The sequence below is a fragment of the Typopeltis vanoorti genome, chromosome 5 (assembly GCF_054136105.1).
Source record: "Typopeltis vanoorti isolate ZY-2024b chromosome 5, IOZ_Tvanoo_1.0, whole genome shotgun sequence".
Taxonomy (NCBI): domain Eukaryota; kingdom Metazoa; phylum Arthropoda; class Arachnida; order Uropygi; family Thelyphonidae; genus Typopeltis; species Typopeltis vanoorti.
This window is the reverse complement of record NC_143553.1, coordinates 39,222,383-39,246,738: the sequence shown is the minus strand read 5'-3', so window position 1 is coordinate 39,246,738 and position 24,356 is coordinate 39,222,383. Positions and strand designations below refer to the sequence as shown.

The window sequence follows — 24,356 nt, the reverse complement described above, 5'->3', positions numbered from 1 at the left end:
CACTTCCAATTTTAAATCCTCTCTACACTCTAGTGTCCCGCACCAGTAAGAAAACATCAATAATAAAAAATATCATAGTCTGTGAGACTTGCCTCTTCTCTCCATGTGAATTTATGCTCATTTTTATCTTGGAACATGGTGTTAGTAATAACCAGTTCATGTCCTGAGCAGAAATCGAAATTTACCATTATTATTAGCTTTGCTCTTTTCTCCAAACCTTCTGTGGGATCACAAATAAGTCTCATTGTCCAGTTGTTGTATATCTTAATTGACTACATCACTCTACTTGATATCGCCTGCCATTCAAGAAGATTAGCCTCATATTTAGTGTTGAATACTATGACTACTCCTTGTTTTCCTTGATTGTCATTGCCTGAGTATAACATTTTGTATACTTGTTTACTTTGAGTACATCATTACTGATGTTTTTCTCTCTCTCTCTCTCTCATCATCATCAAATTCCTGGCATGAACCCTCAAGCGGTGTACAGGATATGATAGTACTGCATGAAAAATTTACATCATTACTAACTTCCTATCTACAATTTTCCTCTGAATCAGTCTGTTACCTGTCAGGACTCCAACATTTTCAGATCTTATATTTCTGTTTTCTAAGGCACTTTTTCCGTATCAATCCACCTATATCTTGATCTTCCTCTGGATCTTCTCCTGCCAACCTGGCAGGTAACACTTGTTTTTTTAACCTTTCTTCGTCCATTCTGTTTAAGTGACCATACCACCTGAGATTAGCTCTACTAAGGCATTCCTGGATGTTGACAATATCAATTTCTTTCCTAATATGCTCTTTTTTAATATGATATTACCATTGATGCCATCTGTTTGTGCCCCTAATCTTTCTCAGGTCTTTCATGTCTGTGGTCTCTAGTCTTTGGTCAAGTGTTTTACTTCTAACCCAGCTCTCAGATCCATAAGTTAAAATTGATTTGAACACTGTCTTGTATACAGCTAATTTAGTGTTCTGACTAATTTCTCTCTTATTCCATATCAATTTATTCAACTGACTTCCTACCATACCAGCTTTGTTGATTCTGTTGTCTATTTCCATCTTTAATTTACCATCTTCACTAAAAATCATGCCTAAGTAGCTGAAATGTTTTACATGTTCTATAGGTTCTTCATTCAGAATGCAGTTGATATTTTCAGTGCTTCTGCCTATTTTCATTGTCTTTGTCTTGTTATTCCTGACCTTCGTACCATATCTGTTACAACAAGTATTCAATTTAGTCAGTGAATCTTGCAGACTTGTAAAATTTTTATTTAGAAGTATGACATTGTCTTCATAAAGCAAAGAGCTCACATTAACATCTCCAATTTTGATATCAGGTTTAATACCACTTTCCTTCATAATATGATCCATATAGATAATGACCTTGTCTGACACCAGATTTAACATTAAACCATCTTTCTGTACTTCCTTCAATTCTAACTGCTGACTTACAACTCAAATAAAGATTAATTGCTTGATGTGCCCAATTGACACCATATAACTGTAGCGTATTGAATAGCTTCTCTCTTGGCACCTTGTCATATGTCTTTTCCAGATCGACAAAACTTAAATACAGATCTTTGTTATATTCCCATGATTTCTCAACTATTTGTCATAAATTAAAATTCTGATCCTGATAGCCTCTGTTTGGCCTGAATCCAGATTGTTCTTCTCCAAGCTTTTCTACCACAATTCTTCTCAACCTCTTCTCAAGTATACTTGCATATATCTTACCAGGAACATTCAGTAATGAAATGCCTCTGTAATTCTTACATTTAGTTTTATTTCCCTTTTTATATATGGATACTATGAGAGCTCTACTCCAATCATCTGGAATTTGTCCCTGTGTCTAGGCCTTCTGGACTATGCAGTGCAGCCACTGTAAGACTTTCATACCTCCATAACTTGAATATTTCTGTTCAAATATCAACTGCTCCTGCTGCCTTTCCACATTTCAAGCTTTTGATGGCTTTTTCTTCAAGTATGGATATGTATTCCTGACTCTATGCCTGTTGAGTGTTTTTTACCACTGCACTATCACTGCTTGTTTCATTTAGCAATTTTTCGAAGTAATTACTCCATACTTCAAGGATATCTTTTTCTCCATATAACTGTAGCGTAATATGAAAACTAGCTAGTTTTCATGTCACATTTATCATCTCTAATTCTTTTTAGCACTCTTTCCTCCATTTCTGAGCTTCTTCAGTAACCTCCAGAATATCTTGCCACCTTCTTGATATTTATTTTCTATATTCTTAACAAAGTCTTCCCATAACATTTGTTTAGCTAGTTTGACACAGTGTTTAGCTTTCTTACATTTGTCTATATTCTCTAAGAGCACAAGCTGAGTTATTTGCCAGGAACTTTTGATATGCTTTCTTCTTTTCCTTCACTGCCTCTTTAACTTCCTGTTTCCACCATGGAGTTCTGATTTTTTTTTCCCTTGCAGACAACCTCACCACTTGCCTCTCTAGCTGAATCAATCAGTGTTTCCTTCAGGGCTTGCAACTGAATTTCCAACATTTGCTTCCTGTTCTGGAACTCTTCTTGAATAATGTTTGTGTATTTCAGTGTTTTAGGTTTCTTACCTTTGTCTCTGTATTCTATAAGAGCACATGCTGGCTTATTTGCCAGGAACTTTTGATATATTTGTGTATTTTAGTTTTTTGTCTCTCTCTCTCTCACTCTCTCTTTAATGTGAATTCCATTCACAAAAGGTTGTAAAATGAAAAGCACATCAACATCATTGGTAGTCTGCGGGTTAAATTATCTGTGAACTTAGAACAAAAACCAAACATGAAATCTTGTTTACTTCAGTCCTTGAATAGACAAGATGGTTGGCATTGAATTCCATTTGCCACCTGATGATATCCTTTAACATCCATGCTTGCAGTGGGATTTGAAGTCACGATTGTTAGTTGGTGAGCACAAAATTCTCTCCATTGAGGTAATGAGGCAAATGATGTCATAGCTTAGCTTTGCATGCAGTCCTTTTTATGACAATTCCATCCACAAGAAGTTGGTCAACCTCTAGTATTCTAGGACTGTGGGTGGGCAAGAAGAAACTCATTCACATTTTGATTTGAAGTGTTATGGATTAAATTCCTTGATAAACACATAAGGTGGGAGACTGTTCCAGAGGGCAACAATAGAAGGCACAAACAAAGAGAAATTTGTTCTAAATTTGAAGTTGATCTGTGAAGGAGTATTAATTAGCTGTTGTATACATGTAAATGATTTTAACAAATTATAGAATTATTGATAACAGTTCTGATGAGCAATGGCCATAAATGCATTTGTAGAAGATATAAGTAGCTAAAACTGAATGCATAAGTGAAAATGAGTGAAGTGTATTAGTGAGAGAGAGAGGGGGGATCAGCCTGACTGCTCTTTTCTGTACATAATTGAGTATTTTTAGGGAGCACAACCCAAGATGTGCTGAGCAGTATTTAGTGATTAACATATTTGTGATTCATATAGAGTTAACTGTTTGGAGGTGAAGTGATGCCTTGATTGAAAGAGGAAGCATAATTTTTGGTTGCAAAGGAGGCAATATTTGTAATATGTTTGTGCCACAAGTGATCTGAGATTAGAGTAAACGATACTAGAGATTAAAGTTCTGAAGGGTGTAGTGATTTGTACATTGCAAGGTTTGTCAAATGGAAAAGAAGAGTGCAGTGGGCTCTCATCTACAAAACTGTATATTGGCTTGTTTGTCAGCTGGAATAGATCACTAATATATAGAAGGAAGACGATGGACAAAAGAACAGCCTTTTGGGATGCCTGCATTAGTTGCATAAATAAAAGATAAGGAACCATTACATAAAATGTGTATGCAGTTGGAAGCTTGCAACTCAATTGCAGAAGTTTACTGGGAGACAGACCAATTATTTAATAGACCTTTTTTGCTAGATCTAGTCAAAATGGCAAGAGTATCTACTCAGGATTTGTTGATTTTGTTGACTTTTTCCATAGCATTTGTCCAGAGTTGGGTAATGTAAATGAGCAGATCCCTTGTTAATTAACAGTAATGGAATCCATACTGGTGGTATGGATTAGTTATTAGTTTAAAGTCTTCAGGATGGCATAGGAGTTGAGTGCTGATAGTACTTTAGAGAAAACTGAGGTGAGATAAATGAGATAAATATTGTGAAGATTGAAATTTTTTTTATATTTCTCCCACCCATAAAAGGCTATTTTGTAAACCTATAGTGCAGTTTTGTACCATGGGTGGACTAAGAATTTTTTTTTCTATTTTTATCAATATTTTATATATATATATATATATTTTTTTTTTTTTTTTTTTTTTCGTGTATTTTTTTACATAGTCTGGAAACCCTGCTCTAGAGACCAAACGGAACTTTTTCAAGCCACTCAGGCTTCCAATAAGCAGGACAGTGGTCTCACACCAGGCGATGACATTCATCCTCCACCTAAAGACAATCACGAACATCCATGTCCACTGCAGTACTCTAACCACTTGACTAATAAATCTGACAAACCAGGCTGACTACCCATCTCAGGAATGGGTTGTAGGTTGGCTAATTTCTAGATTACAGAACAGATGCCAGTGGAATAAGAGAGCAATAAAAGGTGATATAGAGTGGAGATGAGCTCCGAAGTAAACACTTTTAGAACAGTCAAAGGAGTGCAATCAGGACAGGAGACTTTTTGGTTTCCAATTTGGAAAAAGTTTTCTGATCTCTTTTGGGTGAAAGGTCAAAAAGGGCATGTGGTGTTGAGTGTTGGAATGGTTGGGGAATATTTACCATGATCAGCTGTGCAAGTACTGAAGGAGAAGTAAGAAGCTAGAAGGTTGACTTTTCTGTTGGTAATAATAGAACCCTTAATATTATACTGGTGGGAGCAGTGTCAGACAGAGGTTTTAGCCAATACATTTGGCTGGAGACAAGAAGGCATGACTGCCATTGGGAAAGGATGCAAGTTTCCTGCTTTTAACATTTTCAAAATCGATGTTTTATGTATTGATAGTTTACTTGCAGCTCTTCCAGACTTATAAACAGTAGACAATGGTGTTTTGGATGAAAGCTAGCTACAGTATACTCAGTTCTTCTCTTATGCTAGTCTATTATTAGTGTAGAATACTGTTTGTTTGCTTGTTTTTTTTTTTAAAGAAAAACTCTCCATATGTTCAAAATTATAAAAAAAAAATACCAATTTGCAGCACATCATGGGCTTTCTGATTAGTTGTAATTAAAATTATCACAATCCAAAAACTCATCCATAGATGAAATAGTTCTATCGTTCTAATATAATGGTATATTATAAAAAAAAATACCAATTTGCAGCACATCATGGACTTTCTGATTAGTTGTAATTAAAATTATCACAACCCAAAAACTCAACCATAGATGAAGTAGTTCTATCCGTCTAATCCGAGATGCATTGCATAATTTTGGATGAAACATTTTCTTATAAGTCTTGATTTCAAAGTACAGTAACCCCCCGAGTTATGTAAGTAATGCATTCCATAAACCTTTACGTAACTTGAATTTTACGTAAGTCGAATTTGTAAATTGCTTAAGTGTAACTTCATAAGAAACTGCAATATTTATTATTATTATATGTATGTATATATACAGATATGTATATTATTTATATGGTATTATTTTATAAATGAAACATCATGCAGCAGTATTTACTCAGTTATAAACTATTAAAGTATGAAAAATTCGAACTTTATCTTTCACTATCGTATTATCTGTCGAAATAGGTCGATTTATATCCCGACCTATTGTTGATATAATTTTCCTGTCTTCATACATACGAATTATTTTCAACTTTTCTTCTAAAGTAATTGCAGATTTGTTTTTTAGATTTATTACCTGCACATTCAGTTTTGCATTTTAATCCATTCTAAGGGTATCGAATCCATTTTAAGGGTAAATAAACAACGAACACTAACGGTGATAAACAAGTGACTAAACTAACCACACGAGGCATGGACTACTGATGGGTCGGAGAAAGGAGGAATTGTTTATGGAGTCCTTATTTCTAATTGGTAGGTTTCAGTTTGAATGTTATGGCTTTTGCGCACTTGCCCTCTGCTGCTCTCGGTGTTGACCGGTAACCTGTTGCTATTCGTTACATTTGCTGTGAATGCTGTGTCTAGTTAACATTATGTCATTGCATACTGCAATGGATGTCAAAGATGCAAAAGCCTCAAACATGTTCATACGCGCTAGTACATTTTCAAGATTTATTATGTAGCTGCGAATTTACGTAAGTGTGTGGAGGGGGGGGTTACTGTATATATTTTAAAGTACATATACCTGTAAAATTTCTAAATTTGACAAACAATGAAATTCAGGCTTCATTTGTTAATGAGGTCGAAATGAAAGACCATAATACACTCTTAGGAACTCTGTATGTCGTTTTTTGCTAATCTTGAAATTTTTATCAGTTTTTACAAGGGCTTTGTCAGAAGAGATGTATTAAGGGATGGTAAAAAAATAAGTGACTTGCTGTGAGCTATGTTTACCACTTGGGACTTCCTCACAGGCAAATTGCCTTTTGTGTGTGTGTGTGAGAGAAATGAGTTTTGCCTACTGCTGCAGTAGACATAAAGCTTGGCATGGCTGTGACTGTGCTGGACTGAGGTTCAGCACATTGTTTCATGTTGATTTAAGAGATACAACAGAGTTTATGTTTGAGCTACATGACTTTCATACAGACCTTTTTAGGTTGCTAATGAGTTTATGGAATTCTGAGGATACTGAACCAATGAAATCTTCAATAAAGGTTGAAACTGCTCTGGATAATGATCCTTTCCATAATGCATAGCAGGTATACATGTATGAAAGGAAGTGTGCTTTGCATTATTATTATTATTACACTTCCAAAGAGTCCAAAGACTCATCGAGGGAGGGGCACCTACTCTACAACTCACCGTCTCCTCCACTCAATCCACCAACTACATTGTCTACGCCAATGCCATCTACTGTCCACCACCAGTATTATGGGATGCTAAGGCAGTTTATATGAAGTCAAGAGTCTCTATGTACAAGTAGTCTAGTTGTAAAAATATTTCATGCAATTGTTTGCTTACACTTGAATAAAGGTTATAATTTAAACATGAATATAATTTCTTGTCAAATATAATAATATTTGGAAGATTAAAAATATAAAAGTGATTTTTAATAACCATGAAATATTCAGATGTAGATTAAGATGAGAAATTGGAAAGGAAAGAATTTCTTAATCTTGTTCTACTGATAGCCTATCTGCAACCATTTGGAGAGTATAATAGGAAAAGCACCGGATCGAAAACAAAACAGAGAAGAAATTAAAAACTAAAAATGGTGTGCTTAAATGATCTAAACCAGATCTAAAAGTGCAGCTACTTCCAGAGGATTAGATCTAAATGATCTAATCCTCTGGAAGTAGCTGCACTTTTTTAGAAGATTATGGAGCTTCTTCCAGAGAATCATACAAAGAAAGAAAATAATATAGAGAATTATTGTCCAGTTTCTCATTTTCGAATTTGCCTATATTATCCTACTTGAAACTGTCTCCCATTCATGACTAAAACAGATGGTGAGGATCTCATATTTTCATTGTTTTTATTTCTACAATTCCTGTATCAAATCCAACTCTAACTTTGCATGTTGATATTGCCTCTTCCAAATTTGTTTTCATCTTGTACAACAAACATAGATCATGTAGATAAGAATATCCTATCATGACATTAGTTAAGTTAAAAAGTTAGTTAAAAAGAGGAATTATTATTATTTTATTTTATTTATTTTTTTTTAGTTATTAGAACTAGTAGAGGAGGAAAAAAGGAATTATTTTATTTTATTTATTTATTTTTTTAGTTATTAGAAAAGGAAAACGCCTCCTGTTTGCTCAATTAGTATTTAAAACAATGCTTAGACAACTCTAAAAATTTAATCTCAAATGTTGAGGAACCTTTTTGTTAAATGACTTCAACTTATGGTGAGTTAGTCATTCTCATATGGAGCTGGCATTCTCCTCCAAATTGGTTTTTCTCCTGTACAACAAGCATAGATCATTTAGATAAGAATATCCTGTCATGACATTAAGGCTTATACAAAGTTATAGACAAGCTTAGGTGTTGGATGTTATTCATAACTTATTTTAGCATTATTACTACACCAAATGAACTAAATTATAAACAGATGCTCATTAACTGGCTTATATTTTGCTGGATTTCAAAACAACAAATTTCACATGTTTACATGTGACAATGAATAAGTGAAACAGTTCAAATTATAATGGACAAAAGATCTAAAGTCCTAATTTGGCACTCTAATATTGTTAAAAAAGAAGTATTACAACTGTGTAGGAGTTGATCTTAAGATAACTGTCTACCAAATTTTTAGCAAATTAATGCAACTACACTTGTTTGGGAGCCAGGAGAATGCTTCCTAGCTATGAAGCATTCTCCGTTTGGCTATACAAAAGGAGAAGGTCTGTTTTGGTTATCACTGTATATGGCTTTTGGCTATACAGTGATAACCAAAACAGACAAAAGTGATGCAACTGTGATTATGAATCTAACAGAATATGAAAACAAAATGCACTTTCTTTTACTAGATCAATCCGCATCCATATCACAGATTGTGATCCTAACTTATAAAAGAATAAAGTTTGTAAATTACTGAAGAAAATTACTTCCTGGCCTAAAGAAACTGAACAAACTCGAGCCTGTTCTTGTAAAACACCCAAAATATGTGGAGCACCAAAAATTCACAAACAAGATACACCCCTTTACCCAATTTTGAATAGTTTACTGTCCTACTTACTAACTTGCTAAACATTTGTCTAAGTTACTAATCCCTTTCATAGGTAATTCTTAATCTTTTGTTAAAAATTTTGTTCACCTAAAAAGTATATTAAAAGATCATATTTTAAAAAATTCAGACATAATGATTAGTTTTGATATTACATCACTGTACCATTAATTGAGACCCTTGATTTATTAAAGGTTAAACCCCCACCAGACATTGAATTACTCAAATTTACAGTACATGCTTGTTATTTTCCATGGAAAGGGAAAATTTACCAACAACCGAAACATACAACTTTGCCATTCCCCCCCATCTTTTAAGCCAATTTCTACAAACTAGTGGTTTGGCTGCATTATGTTGATGTGTTTGCCATTTGGCCAGATGGTCCAGACTCATTAAATAATTTTTAGTGCATTTAAATAACCAACACCCTAAAATCCACTTCACAATGAAACAAGAAGCTAATGACTGTCTGCCTTTCCTAGATAAACTAGTTGCACACCTTTCCAGTGGTTCATCACCTTTTTTCTGTTCATAGAAAACCTACACATACTGGGAGATATTTATACAATCACACCATCATCCAGCTCAACAATATGGTATCCTAAAAACACTAACTCACACAGCCAGAGATATCTGTTCTGATGATAATGGTGTGGGCACTAGAGTTGCAAGTGAACGTAGTGGTAGATTTGGGTTGTACTAAGAAAAAGTGTTATTAATTAGTGTATAGTGTGGCTTTTTATAGCAAATTGTGCTGCATATTTATCAGTTTGGATGCTAGTGTCCTTCAGTAGTGTTGTTGGAATTCTTTGTTGTTTATATTGTGTTTTGCTACTTGTTTATTCTTACTGCTTCTGAAAATGGCATCCATAAGGAAATATATGTCGTCAGCATGGAAAGCTTCAGTACAAAGATTGACCTTTGCTTTGGATTTTTCACAGTGGAAGCATTGTTAAAATTGCTATATGTATGCACTGAAAAATGCGAGAGATTTACGGGCTGTTTGGTAAACAAAAAGAAGGAAGCATTAACATATGTGAAGAGTGTCTTGATAGATTAGAGCAATTGGAAATGGGAGCAAGAGTTGGGATTGTAGTAGAAAAGCTTAGGCAAGAGTTGGTGAAAATGAATAGCATGGAAACATCTGGAAGAGGATATTAAACATCTAAAGAAAAGATTAGCTGATGAAAATGAGAAGGAGGATGCTAGTATTATGAAGAAAGAGTCAAAGGATAATTGTATATCATTGTACTGGAACTCGATTATTAGAGGTGTGATGACTAACAAAGTGTACAAAACTTGCTTTCCTGGTGGAATAATGAAATAACTAATGTGCTGCAGAAAAGGAAAGACCGGGTATCAAAACTAGTGGTAGTCATGGGCACAAATGACTATTGGGGAAAAAAAATAATTTCGATAGGAATTTGAAGAAATTGTTGCGGCAGGTAAAAAAAAAAATAGTGTTGCTGAAAAGTCATTAGCATTTTGCCTAGATGTGACAATAGTGAATTGAGAAGGAGAATAGAGATTATAAATAGTAAGATGGCTGATCTGTGTGAGGCAAAGGGGGTTCAATTTGAAAATGTATGGAGTGAATTTGCATGAAAGTTGGAATGGTTTAAAGTTGATGGATTGCATTTGAATGGGTCTGGCTTTGGGCATTTAGAAAGGCTATTATTTTCTGAGATGGTACAGAGTCAAGAAGTTAATGTAGTAAATGATCAGAGTCTACCTATTAAGTCAGATAATACAACTAAACAGATTGTATGACAGTAGGAAGATGGATACGAAGTTGAAGATGTGGTTGCAGCAGCACAAGGTGATGGAATGCATAAAGGTGAAGATGAGATAGGTAGAAATGGAAATCAGAGTCGTGATCAGGGGAAACTGGAGTAATCAGACCGAAGACAGTAGTGTGGTATAGCAGCTAGAATAGAGAATGTTGGTGCTGGTGGAATGGCCTCAAGGACATGGGGATTGTTATGCTTGAACACAAATGAAATGAGTATTCGAAACAAGAGAGCTGAGTTTGTTGCATTGATTGAGTCAGTATACCCAAAGATAATTGGAATAAGTGAAAATTGGTTGTCTGAGGAGGATGTGATGTCAGGGATAGAAATGTGAAAAGAGGAGGGAGTGCTGTTAATGATTATAGAGAATTGTGTCCACAAAGCTTGGAAGTTGATAATGCATGCACAGATTTTGAACCTGTGTGGTGTGAAGTTGAAATTAACAGGCTAGTATATCTGATAGGATGCTGTTATTGGCCAGGGAATGTAGAGAATACTGATTGTGAAATGTTTAGGCAGATTAATTGGGCATATAAAAAGGTGATCCTGATAGGAGACTTTAATTACAAGAATATAGGATGGAAGGAGAAGACAGTATATGGGAACAAGGAAAGTGAATTTGTAGAGTTTCTGAGAGATGATTATCATAAGCAGCATGTGACCTCCACGTAACCTTTAAAGGAATGTGGAGAACCGACCAGGGCTTCTGACCTAATGTCCAATCCTCACCTTCTCATGGTGCACCCTGTTGGGTATCTACCTGGATACTGAACAAATGAGGATGGGCTGACAATTTGGGATTTAGCCGACCAAATTGTATTCCTATTGGCTTAAGCCAGTATACAAAATGATGGTACAACATGACAAAATTTCATGCCAGCTGGGGCGTCGCCCGGTTAAACAAGGCCCCGTTGTTTTCACCAAGGAACCAGGGTGAATAGCGAAAAGTCAGCTACTGGAACAAATCTGAAAGCACACCCCAACTCAACATCACCAGAGTTAAAGATCGGTACTATCAACATAAGAAGCTAGAATGGCAAAGAAATGGAGCTAGCAGAGGAATTAGATAAGTACCAGATCGACATAATAGGGGTGACTGAAACAAAAAAGACAAAAACTGGTGAGATCTTTCTGAGCAATAAATACAAAATGTTATATTCAGGCAATGACAATAAAGGAAAAGATGGAGTAGCCATAGTATTCAACATTAAATATGAGGCTAATCTTCTTGAATGGCAGACAGTCTCAAGTAGAGTGATGTAGGCAAATATGAGAATGGGGAACTGAACAATGAGACTTATTTGTGCCTATGGTCCCACAGAAGACTCTACTAAGGTAGCAGTGGAAGAATTTTTTGAGGCTCTAGAGAAAGCTACTGACACAATAAAAAAGGAAAAGTTGGTCCTTGTTGGGGATCTAAATAGCAGAGTAGGAAATGATTGTGAGACAAAAAATATTATGGAAAAATTTGGAGAAAAGAGCAAAGCTAATAATAATGGCAAATATCTCTTGGATTTCTGCTTAGGACATGGACTGGTTATTACTAACACCATGTTCCAACATAAAAATGTGCACAAATTCACATGGAGAGAAGAAGCAAGGAATAAGAAAAGTCTCATTGACAATGTTATTATTGATAGTGATGTTTTCTCCATGGTGCAGGACACCAGAGTGTCCAAAGGATTTGAAATTGGAGGTGATCACTATGAAAGTCTTGAGCAGGATAAAATTGAATTTCATATTGAAAAGAATGACATGTAAGAAAGTTTTAAAGCGAATAAAAGTTGAGCAGCTCTCAGATGTGAACTGTAGACTAAAATACACAAAGATTATTGAAGAAAAAATGAAAGAGTTTGAGAACAGGAACCAAACCTTGGAGATTCAGTGGCAAGTCGTGAAGAAAACCCTGATTGATTCAGCTAGAGAGGCATGTGGTGAAATTGTCTGCAAGGATAGAAAAATTAGAACTCCATGGTGGATACAGGAAGTTAAAGAGGCAGTGAAGGAAAAGAAGAAAGCATATCAAAAGTTCCTGGCAAATGAGTCAGCTTTTGCTCTTAGAGAATGCAGAGACAAATGCAACAAAGCTAAATAGTGTGTAAAACTAGCTAAGCAAAAGTCATGGGAGGACTTTGCCAAGAACATAGAAAATAAATATCAAGAAGGTGGCAAGATATTCTGGAGATTGTTGAAGAAGCTTAGGAATGGAGGAAAGAATGCTGTAAAAGGAGTTAGAGATGATAAAGGTGACATGAAAACAGGAGAAAAAGATATCCTTGAAGTATAGAGTAATTACTTCGAAAAATTGCTAAATAAAACAAGCAGTGATGACAGCACAGTGATAAAAAAAACACTGACCAGGCATGCCGTCAGGAATACATCTCCATAATTGAAGTAGAAAAAGCCATCAAAGGCTTGAAATGTGGAAAGGCAGCAGTAGTAGATGATATTCGACCAGAAATGCTCGAGTATGGTGGTATAAAAGTCTTAAAGTCTTACACGTCCCTCTGTCCAGGTATTCTGAACTATGCAGTGCATAGTTCAGAATACCTGGACAGAGGGACGAATTCCCGATGATTGGAGTAGAGCTCTCATAGTACCCATATATAAAAAGGGAAATAAAACTGAATGTGAGAATTACAGAGGTATATCCCTACTGAGTGTTCCAGGCAAGATTTATACCACTATACTTGAGAAACGATTAAGAAGAATTATGGAAGAAAAGCTTAGTGAAGAACCAGCTGGATTCAGGCCAAATAGAGGTTGTCAGGATCAGATCTTCACTTTACGACAAATGGTTGAGAAAGCATGGAAATATAACAGAGATCTGTATTTAAGTTTTGTCGATCTGGAAAAGGTATATGACAAGGTGCCAAGAGAATAGCTGTTTAACTCATTTATAAATGATATATCATGTGGACTAACTGGGGATCTTCAGTTATTTGCTGATGATGCAAACTTGGACAGAATTATAAGTAGCACTGTTAATGTTAATTCCTTCACGATGAATAGACTTTTGACTTGGACAAAGGAGCAAGGTTGTAATTTTAATATTAATAAGTGCATTGTGTTGCATTTTGTAGGGCAGCAATATAAGGCTGTGTACTATATTGATGGTGCTGTATTGCAGGAAGTGGCTGGGATTCGAGATTTGGGTGTAATGGTTGAAGTAAACTGAAGTTTAGAGGGTATATTACAAGTGTTGCAAAGGCTGCACATCATAGTTTTGCTATGATAAGAAGTACTCTTAACATGTAGGAATAAGGAAGTGGTGGTGCCACTGTATAAACCACTGGTCAGACCACACTTGGACTATTATGCTCAGGTTTGGTCACCTGGTTTTCAGTGTGATGTGGAAACATTCATTGGAGACGGTCCAGAGACGAGTGACTAAGACAATATCAGCACTTTGGAATGCTGCTCTGGAGAGAAGTTGAAGAAATGTGAATTGCAGAATTTGGTAGATAAAAGGAAAATAGGTGATATGATAGAGAGAGAGATTTAAGTTAGGATGTTATCAGATTAATCCAGATATTATTATAAAAAGAGTAGAAGATGAGAGAGGGAAAAACCAGAGGCCATCCCTGGAAGTTATGTAAGAGTGTGGAGAAAATGGGTGTGAGGAGTAGATTTTTTACATGGAGAATTGTCAGTGAATGGAACACATTACCAGAATATGTGTTAATGCAAGGAGTGTTAAGTATTTTAAGATTCGGTATGATAATTATGTTGTCAGTTGAATGAACCTCCCGCATTGAATCTGCCGACTTCATGGAGGGTGCAATAATAATAATGCTCTTACCATTAAACTAACTCGCTTCAAGCTTTTTTAGCCAATGCTATAATCTCCAAGAAACAGACAAAATACAAATACTCCTGAGAAATCCCCTGCATTGCCTGATATGGATATGCTGGAAAATATTGTCATCAGATGATTTGAGTCTAGTTAGGTTAGAGAGTTATTGCAATATTATTAACAATTTTCTATCTAGCAGTGAGTTTGATGATGTTTGATGTGAGGTGGGATCTATCATGATCATATATGTTCTGGGGCATTGCTACAGACCTAGTGGCTTAGCTGCCAAGGATGATGAAATGCACCAAATAAACCTAATGGGTTATAAATGATTAATCATTGTGGGTGACTAATTATCCCAGCACTAATTGGGTAACAGTGAAATCTCGTCAGAAGAATGAAACCAAATTTATTTAACTTTGCCTGGCAACATCCTTAGCAGCATGCGACAGAAGAAACTCAAGATCAAAGAGTGTTAGTTCTGATTGTAGTGTCAGAGGGAGTTCTGAAGACATGACTGTTCTGCCTATGGTTGGTGCCATTAATCATACTGATGTGAGATGGATGTAGTTAATTATGAATATTCCTTTAGAAAATTTTTCATGCTGAGCTTTAAGGTAAGAAATTTTAACCAACTGAGGAGAATACTAAGTTTGATTCCATGGTATTGGTTGATTGATAAATGGGAAGAATATTGGCAGTATTTTAAAAAACACATCAGTGATGCAATATCAGAATGCGTTCCTAGGGTTTGAAGAATAAGCATGGTGAGAGTGAAATTGATGTGCTTCTTATCAAGTAAGAGATTCTTATAAAAAAAAAAAAATATGATGTGGAAGGAATACTGTGCATGTAAGATTGATGTAAATTATGAATATTATAAGACACATACTAGATGGTTTGTAACCGTGGTAAGGAAAGCTAAGTATGAGTATGAAAAAAAATTACTTATGCAAGCTAAAGACAACCTGAAAGAATTCTATCATTAGTTGCAAATAAAAGATGGAATTAATTTGAAAGAATAACTCTCATTAATGTGGATGGTATGCAGGTGACAGATGCAAAAGAGTTTGTTCAAATAATGAGTGCTCATTTTGCAAAAAAGCTATCAACCTTGTATATGCAAACTTCAGCTCAATTCGACCTGTACACCAGAGGATGAAACTCAGCTGGATGAGGTACTGGAGTAGAGCTGTTGTACAAACTGAATATTAATTTAGCAATAGAGACTGGTGGGATATCAGCATGGATGTTAAGAGCATTCAGCAATTGACTGTTCCTTGTCAAATTAAACTTGGCTGTTTAATTTGAGTTTCAGCACAGGGAAAAATTGCACAGCAGTGGAAAGAATGTATATAACCCCATTGTACAAGGGTTGTGCAAAGACTGATATATCCACCTATCAACCTATTGGTATCTCTGGAGTGTGGTGAAGATGGAAAAGTTGGTTAAGGCTTGTATACAGAAATGGGTTGAGAGAATCTATATTTTGCAATTAAGGGAAGGTCATATTTGAGCAACTTACTCACATTTTATAATACTGTCACAGTTGAGTTAGACAAAGGGAATGGATATATACCACAATACTTTTGTATTTTGCAAAAGCTTTTTTGACAGAAAAGCATGAAACACTGTTGCATAAATTGGAAAATATGTGATTAGATTATAACATATTGGTGTTGATAAGAGGATGGTTGATTGACAGATATCAAGAAGTGGTTTGTGTTGGAGTTTAATGGAATATTTACAGCACTAGGAAAAGATTAAAACTAATTTTAATGCTTTCAATATTTTGTCTCAGTCACTGAGACATCTTTAGGGATTAGAAATAAAAATAACTCTTGTAACACGTTCTCAAATACAACACAATACTAAGTGAAATACACGAGTGACTCTTAAAGTCTGGTAGTGCACCCTCTATGGGCGTTTGTATGTGGCTTAGGATGTAAAGTGGGATCTCTGATAATTAATGTTTCCCAAATTTTAGGAAGTTTCATGCAACCATATTTATTTAAATTCAGTTGAATTCTGAGTGCTGCCACAGATTCTAAAAACAGTCTTTCTTTTTTGAATTTGGTGGAGCATGGTGGTTTTTCTCCAGGAGATCCTATGGGTTGTATCCAAAACATGGTCTGAAAGACCAGATTGGCCATAGCTTTCTATGGTCAATCTGATGAGGAGAGAGAGAGAGAGAAAGAGATGGAGAATTTGTGGACTGCAGATGCTAGCAGACAGAAGAAACATGAATGATATGATAGAGACCTACAAACTTTTGAAAGGGTAATACAGGATACCAGTAAATGGAATTTTTCATTTTATGGAGGATTTGAAGAGGAGATCCATGGAACTTGAGAATGAATGCAGTGAAGAAAGGAGTGAGAGATTTTTCTCTCCTAGAACCTTGTGTGACTATAATAAATTGCCTTTGGAGGCTATTTAAGCTATCTGCACACTCTGTGAGTGCAGGTAGCTTGAATGAATTCAAGCGAAAGCAATATCCTATATGACATGATATATGAGTGGTATGCGGCCTCCCTCATTAGTTAAAAACAAAAATGAAGACATATTTAACCATATTGAACTAAACTAGTATGTTAATAACTAAACTAACAAAAACTTATAAAGTAAGTTGAAAGACCATCTGTAATATGTCATAAAGATAAAAACAGGCCACCTTGTCTAAATGAGTAAAAGATGATACAGTACACACACACTAAAGATACCAAGAAATTATATACTTGGTTTTAATCCTTTTAATACTAAGGCAAGTGATCTGAAGTCCTCTATATACAAGTTGCTCAGATGTGAATATATTTCACGTGCAAAACATTGTTTTGCTTCCATAGAGTAAAACAATGTATATATAATTATAAGGAGTAAAACCAAGTATATATAATTTCTTGGTATCTTTAATGTATAATAGAACCAAGGCAAAAAACTTTCAACATCTTTCTCTCATCCATGGATTTTTATTAATAAGGTCTAGCACTTTTTAGCTACTTGAATATGATATATATATGCGATTTGTGCATTACTTCAACCTTGGTATCTCCCCTGGGTCTGGCTCTTACTGATGAGACCTCAATGAAGGTCAAAACCAGTCTGGGTAGTGTGCTTTGCATTATAGGATACATACTAAGGCAAGTTTATTTGTGTGGGGTTTCCCCTTTCTTCAACCATCTTTTAGGAGTGGTTGAGTCTCATAATGAGGGATTAAGTATGATTTTTTTTTATGACTGTAGATCTGTGTGTGTTCACAGGTCAGTTTCCAGGTGAAAAAAACCCTCTACCTCCATGAGACTGGCTAACTCACCTTTAGTCGAAAGAGACCAGATAAAGGTTCCTCATGGACAAGAATCGAACCCAGGTCTTTCCAACCAAAGGGCTTCATTTATACCAACTGAGCTACAGAGGCTGACTGAGGCAAGTAATGTGAGTCATCAGTCTATATATACAAGTAGCTCAGGCATGAATATATTTCACGCACAAAACATTATTTTGCTTCCTTGTGTTAAGGATTAAAACCAAGTATATAATTTCTTGGTATCTTTAATGTATAATAGAACTAAGGTAAAAAAAAATCTTTCAAGCATGTATGTAACCTTTTGGAAAAAGTGTATTTCTGAGATTTGATGGCTCATAACACCACTTTTTTTTTTTGAAGTAATACCATAAAATTATATATCAATGGAAAGATAATTTAATCAAGAATGTAATGCAATAACTTTTATGAAGGATATTTTATTAGAACAGCAGTTATAAAGAAGAAAAGTGAAACACATAGAAAAAATGAGATATACAAAAATTCTCACAATGTGAGTTAATACTTAGTTGGGTAACCTTTAGCGTTAATTACAGCCTTACAACGCCTTCCCATGGAGGGAACCAAGTGTTTTAATTCTGCAGCTGTTATAATGTGAAACCAAGATTGAATTATTAATTGGGTTTTATTGGTGGGTTGCTTCTGATTAACAAGTTTCTTTAGTTGGCTCCATAGATTTTCAATTGGGTTAAGGTCTGGACTATTCCCAGGCCATTCCAGCAGTGGAATATGATTATCTTGAAACCACTTTTTGCACACAGCAGCAACATGACATGGAGCTGAATCCTGTTGAAATATAAATGCTTCATTATCTTGGAAAAGATCACGTGCAGAAGGCATCAGTTTGGGCTCAAGTATTTCATTTATGTATTTTTGGGCATTTATATTCCTATTAATCATGCAAATTCTGCCCACACCTTTTGATGTCATACAACCCCAGATCATAATACTAAGTGGGTGTTTCACGGTAGGTTAATGCAATCAGAATGCAAATCTTCTCCAATTCTTCTCCTTGCGTATTTTATGCCATCACTACCAAACAGAAGATTTTGGTCTCATGACTCCAAATAACACTGTCCCATTGTTCCGCTGTCCAGTTAACATGGGTTTTAGTCCAGTTTAATCTTTTCAACTTTTCTTTGAGAGATAAAAATGGCTTTTTTCATGGAAATCTAGCATTTAGATCAAATTCCTGCAAACTACAGGAATTATGCAGCAATGTGAAGTTGAGTGTAATAATGGTGCAATACAATGTGAACTTCACATTGTATTGCACCATTTCATCTTGTATACACCCAGATGATTATCTTGTGTCACATAGCCACAGTCTCTCAATTCTTCTATCATCACTTGCTGTTGTGCACCTTTTCCTGCCTTTACCAGTCTGGTTTGGTAGTGATTGAGTCTCCTTATACCTCTTCAAAAATTTAGAAATGCCACCTTCGGTTAAGTTTCCGCCAATTTTTCTTCTAATTTCTTCATAACTGTAGCCTTGTTCACTTAATAGTACTATTTTACATTGCTTTCTGGGTGACCAGTCAACTCTTTGCGCCATTTCTTTAATTTTATTATGTTTCAAGCTCACTAAATGAAAGAACAAAAAAAAAACCAACCAACTTGATAGCAATCACATAACACACTGACAAATGCCCTCCTCTCAGCTCCAATACATGACATCAATAGCTGAATCCTACTGTGATCTTATTGGCTCATTGCCAAAACAAGATGACACCTGATTGGCTCTCTAAACACTCATGCTCATTGGCTACATTCAAATGAAGGAACTACTTCATATCAACCTAAGCAAGTTGTGCTTCTTTTTTCTGGTTATTTGGCTATAACTTTTCATAGAATACAGATAATTGAACAAACTTTTTTGAATTACATTCTTGATTAAATTATCTTTCTATTGATATATAATTTTATGGTATTACACCAAAAAAAAGTGGTGTTATGAGTCATCAAACCTCAAAAATACACTTTTTTCAAAAGGTTTCTACAATTTTGGCCACTAGTGTATATATTATTATTATTATTTAAGACCACTGAATTCTAGGACTCATCTAGGAAGGTTCCTTTGTCATACACACAGCTTATCTCACCTTGAATTAAACACATGCAAATTTCCTGCAGATGCTACACTCTCAGGCAGTGCATTCCAATCATTCACAACTCTTCATGCAAAAACCTGCTTCTTGTTCACACCCTCCTTATATGGCTTCCAGGGATGACCTCTTGTTCTCCCCCAATCTCTTGCCATTTTATGAATAGCTTCTTCAGTGTTAATCCTATAACAACCTCTTACTAATTCATACATCTCTTCATATTATCCCACTTCCTGCTATCTACTAGACTATGTAAATTGCATCTTCTCAACCTTTTTTTTCATATCTAATATTCAATCACCTCTGGACACTTTCCAACATCTCTTCATCCTTTTGAAAACCAGGTGACCAAATCTGTGTAAAACAGTCCTCCCATATGTGACCTAATCAAGCACTTATACAATGTAACCAGAAATTCCTTGCTTCTACAAGTCATTGTCCTGTGAATTTTAGATCCTTATCCCCATCACTCCAAGATCTCTTATTTCCTTCACCTCCAACAGTATATCCCCACCAAACATAAATTCTGCATACCATCTTTGTTTACCAAATTTTAAAACCTTACATTTTGCAACATTGAACTGGTATCCCCACTCCTGTCCCATTCACTCAATCTCTTCAAGTAAGGCCATCTGCTTTACTCCTTATAGGTCATCTCAACTTTGTATCATCTGCAAACAATCTGTATCATCTGTTTAACCAGTATGTTAAAGATACCGGTTAAACAGCAATAGCCCTAAAACAGATCCCTGAGGCACACCACTTCCCTTATCCAGGATATTGCTCCCCCATATACAACTCTTGCTGATACCTATCAGATAGCCAATCTCCAATCCAATTCAGTAGTCTACAAAAGCCTTTGCAAAATCTAAGTATACTATTTTATATCTATCTCTTTTGTCCAATGAAGCCATTACCTTATTGTAATAAGTAAGTAGATTACTAAAACATGACCTACATTTAGCAAATCTATTCTGTCCATCAAAAATAATATCACTGTTGTCAACCCAATTCTGGATCCTGGTTTTCACCAGCCTCTCCAACACTTTAACCAACCACAGATAGGCTTATAATTTGATGCTTGAGTTCTGTCACCTAACTTCACTCCTTATGAAGTTCACAATCTTTCATTCCTTCCATTCCTTAGGAACTTGGCCCAGTGTGAGATTCATATTAAACAAATATATCAAGGCAGATGCCAACTCCTTGGCACATTCCTTCAAAATATGTGGTGATATATTATCAAGTCTCCCACAGCCTTATTAAAATCAAGTCCATGGAGAATTTGTGAATTTCATCCTTGTGAATTTGACATCGAATTCACAAGGATGAAAGACCTTTATGAACTGCTCATTGAATATCTCAAATATATCTTCAGCAGTTGTTCTTATGGCATTTTCTCCAATCAGTGTCATCTTTCCATAATTTTTTTTCCATTAGCTAACTTCTGCTCATACTGCACTTTTGGTATCCTTACCAAACGAGGTCCCCCCTCTTGCCTGTCCTTTGTTATCCTCGTGAAATTGATTATTACCATTCCCCTTATGTTGCCTCCATCATGCCTTTTCCCTCTGTATTGCATGCTTTAATCTCTTCATTCATCCATTTCACAACTACTTATTTAACTTTCTGACCATCATAATACATTTAGACATTGCTTCTCCTAGATAATTCTTGAATATCACCCAAGCAGCGTTGATCTCTTTTCTACACAACTCCTCATTCCATGTCCACATGGAATCACCAGTCTTGTAGTTCCACATGTACCCTTTCCTCACAGCAGTCTTCACACTGCTGGTAACCACCCAGGTAATCACTTCATGGTCACACTCACCAACTGGAGGATGATATGACACCTCATTTATAATGAATTTATAATTTGATGAGATGATCAAATCCAAGATCCTCAATCCTCTTGTGTCCTCTGTTACATACTGCCTGAGGTAGTTGTCCCTCAAAAACTCTACTCATTTTCTTTACTTCCGGTTCCTATCTTATCATTCCAGGCTATATCGCCATTATTAAAATAACCCATAATGATCACCCTTTTCTTATTTGATTATACATTTCATGGTCACTGCCATCCACATTACCAGGTCTATAGCAACATCCAACTAAGTATTTCATTCTATTTATCTCTATCTCACACCATACTGCCAAAAAACCACTCCCACTATTTCCCTCTTACATCTCTACCTTGTATGAACATAGCTCTTTTTCTGTCACTCTTTTTACCCTTTCTAACTTTAAGAGATACGTCATACCCTTCCACCTAGCTACGTTGCTTCTGGTTGGGAATATTCACTGTTCATCCTGTTTGTCCGATAGGATAGTTTGTGGGAATGAGGGATGTAGTAGATCCCTGGCTGGTCTAGGTGATGGAAAAAATCTTTTGATGAGCAGATAAGGGTAATTAATTTTTCGTGTAACTTGAAGGAGGTTTGTATGTTATAATTTTTTTTTTTTTTATCACATGAAATTTTTATTCTGTGGCACCTTGGATACAGAGAATGGCAATGCATTTTTTGTATTCTGGATTTTGGGAGGAGGATTAGGATTGGCAATGAGCAAAAAGTTTTGTTGATTTTGTAAAAGCCGTTGGCTAAAAAACAGCTGAGTTGGATAAAGGAAATGGCTACACAATGATACTGCCAGATTTTGCCAAGCCATTTTACAGGATACTACCTGTAACTCTGTTATGCAAATTGGAACAAATGGGGATGGATGTGAAATTTATGATGGGGGATATGAGGATGGCTGTGAAGGAGCAGAATCCATGAGAAAGCACATGCCTAGTACAGGTATCCCTTGCTTAACACTGGATTTGATTAATGCGGTGAAATTAATTGCAGCAATCCCTTGATATACGCGGCAAGAGTTTTGATTAATGCACCTTTAACCCTGCAGAGCTTGCAGCTGATCTTACAGATGCATGCAAAATGTTTAATATAAACAATATTTTAAATTAAGGGGATATAAAATCCACATAATCCTCCATAATGTAATAACAGCATACATTTCCTAGGAAATGTGTTTTTACATTATGGAAAATACCTAAGAATAGCGATCTGAACTTTCCCCACCTTTGCAACGAGTTGTCCGATATTGTACTATGTACTAGGGTCACTTGCATTAGCTCACGCCAGTGATTGCCGATACTTTATAGTTTACTATATTCGGCATGAAACTCTCTGATTGCAATCTTTGAGTTTCTTATTCGTTTTTAAAACAATGTGGATTTTATATCCCCTTAATTTAAAATATTATTTATATCGCTGAAATGAAGCTTATTAGCTCTTTATATTTAAGTGTTTAATATAAATATTTTTACACAGTTCAGTGTATAGCTTGGTAGCTGTGCATTCATATGTTACGAGTGATATTCTGCACTGTTTTTTTGCTGTCATTTGGTTTAACACATGTTATGTAAAGATTTGTGATATTTGACAATGAATTGTATCTGAGAGATACCGCGACCACCGATGTCATTATACTAGGGTTTGGTTGTTTTTTTTTATTTGTTCAATAATTTCTAGATTGTAACTGAAAATAAATAAACCATCATGTATTACTGAAATAGAGAGCCAAAGGCTTATTCATCATACATCTCCTCTAGGCGATGTGCTTTACATTATTGAAAATACTAAGGAAAGTGATCTGGAGCTTACTCCATCTTTACTACGAGTTGCCCATAAGGTTGCTTATGCTTGCATCCACCGAAACGTTTAGTTTCTATATATTCGACACGAAACTCTTGTAATTTCTACATTCGGCTATGAAATAATGTTGGAATCACTGTTCCACTTAATTTGTACCATCATGTATTATATTTGCAGTGTGTTTTCTTTGTTTTATTGCATTTTAGCACATACTAGTAATGAATATCTCTCAGATATACCGTGACCTATGCTGTAATTTTTACCACCGCAAGTTCCACAGGGTTACATTTACCATGCAAAAACATGCAAGCCTCGTGACGTGAGCATGATATGTCATTCCTCCTATGCAGCCTCCTAGGAATTATTAATACAGTAATCGATCATGGACGAATTGTAATTTTTACCATTGATTATTAGATTTGATTAACGCGATTTTGATATATGCGGTAACATTGAGGGATAAATTAACCGCGTTAATCAAGAGATGCCTGTATTATGCTGCAACGCTCTGTACTTGGACCACTGCTGTTTAATTTGTACATAAATAATACTGGAAATAATTTGATGGGAAATAATATCTAGTTATTTTATAGGATTATTATTATGTTAGTATGGGATAAAAAGATTACAAGCTCTGCTTCCATTGATTCAATTGTACTCCAGCAAATTGATGAGGCTAGGGATTTGGGGGGGGAGGGGTAATAGTAGTAGTAGTAGATAGAGGGTTTAAGTTTAGGGGTATATTGCTAAAGTTGCTAATGTAGCTCATGGGATTTACTTAATTATTGAATAATACATTAACAAGCAGAGGTGAGGAACTTATCATTCCTCTTTTATGGCCTTGATGCATCAATTCTGTGCTCAGATCTGGTCACCTGGGTTTCTTAGGGTTAAAGTAGTG

At 35.5% G+C, this 24,356-nt stretch overlaps 1 protein-coding gene across 2 annotated transcripts in view; it reads left to right on the top strand.

Moving 5' to 3' along the window:
* Positions 1 to 24,356, top strand: part of Golgin104 (coiled-coil domain-containing protein 186) — a 502,507-nt gene that overhangs the window by 343,727 nt on the left and 134,424 nt on the right. The gene's annotated exons all lie outside the window — the stretch shown is intronic.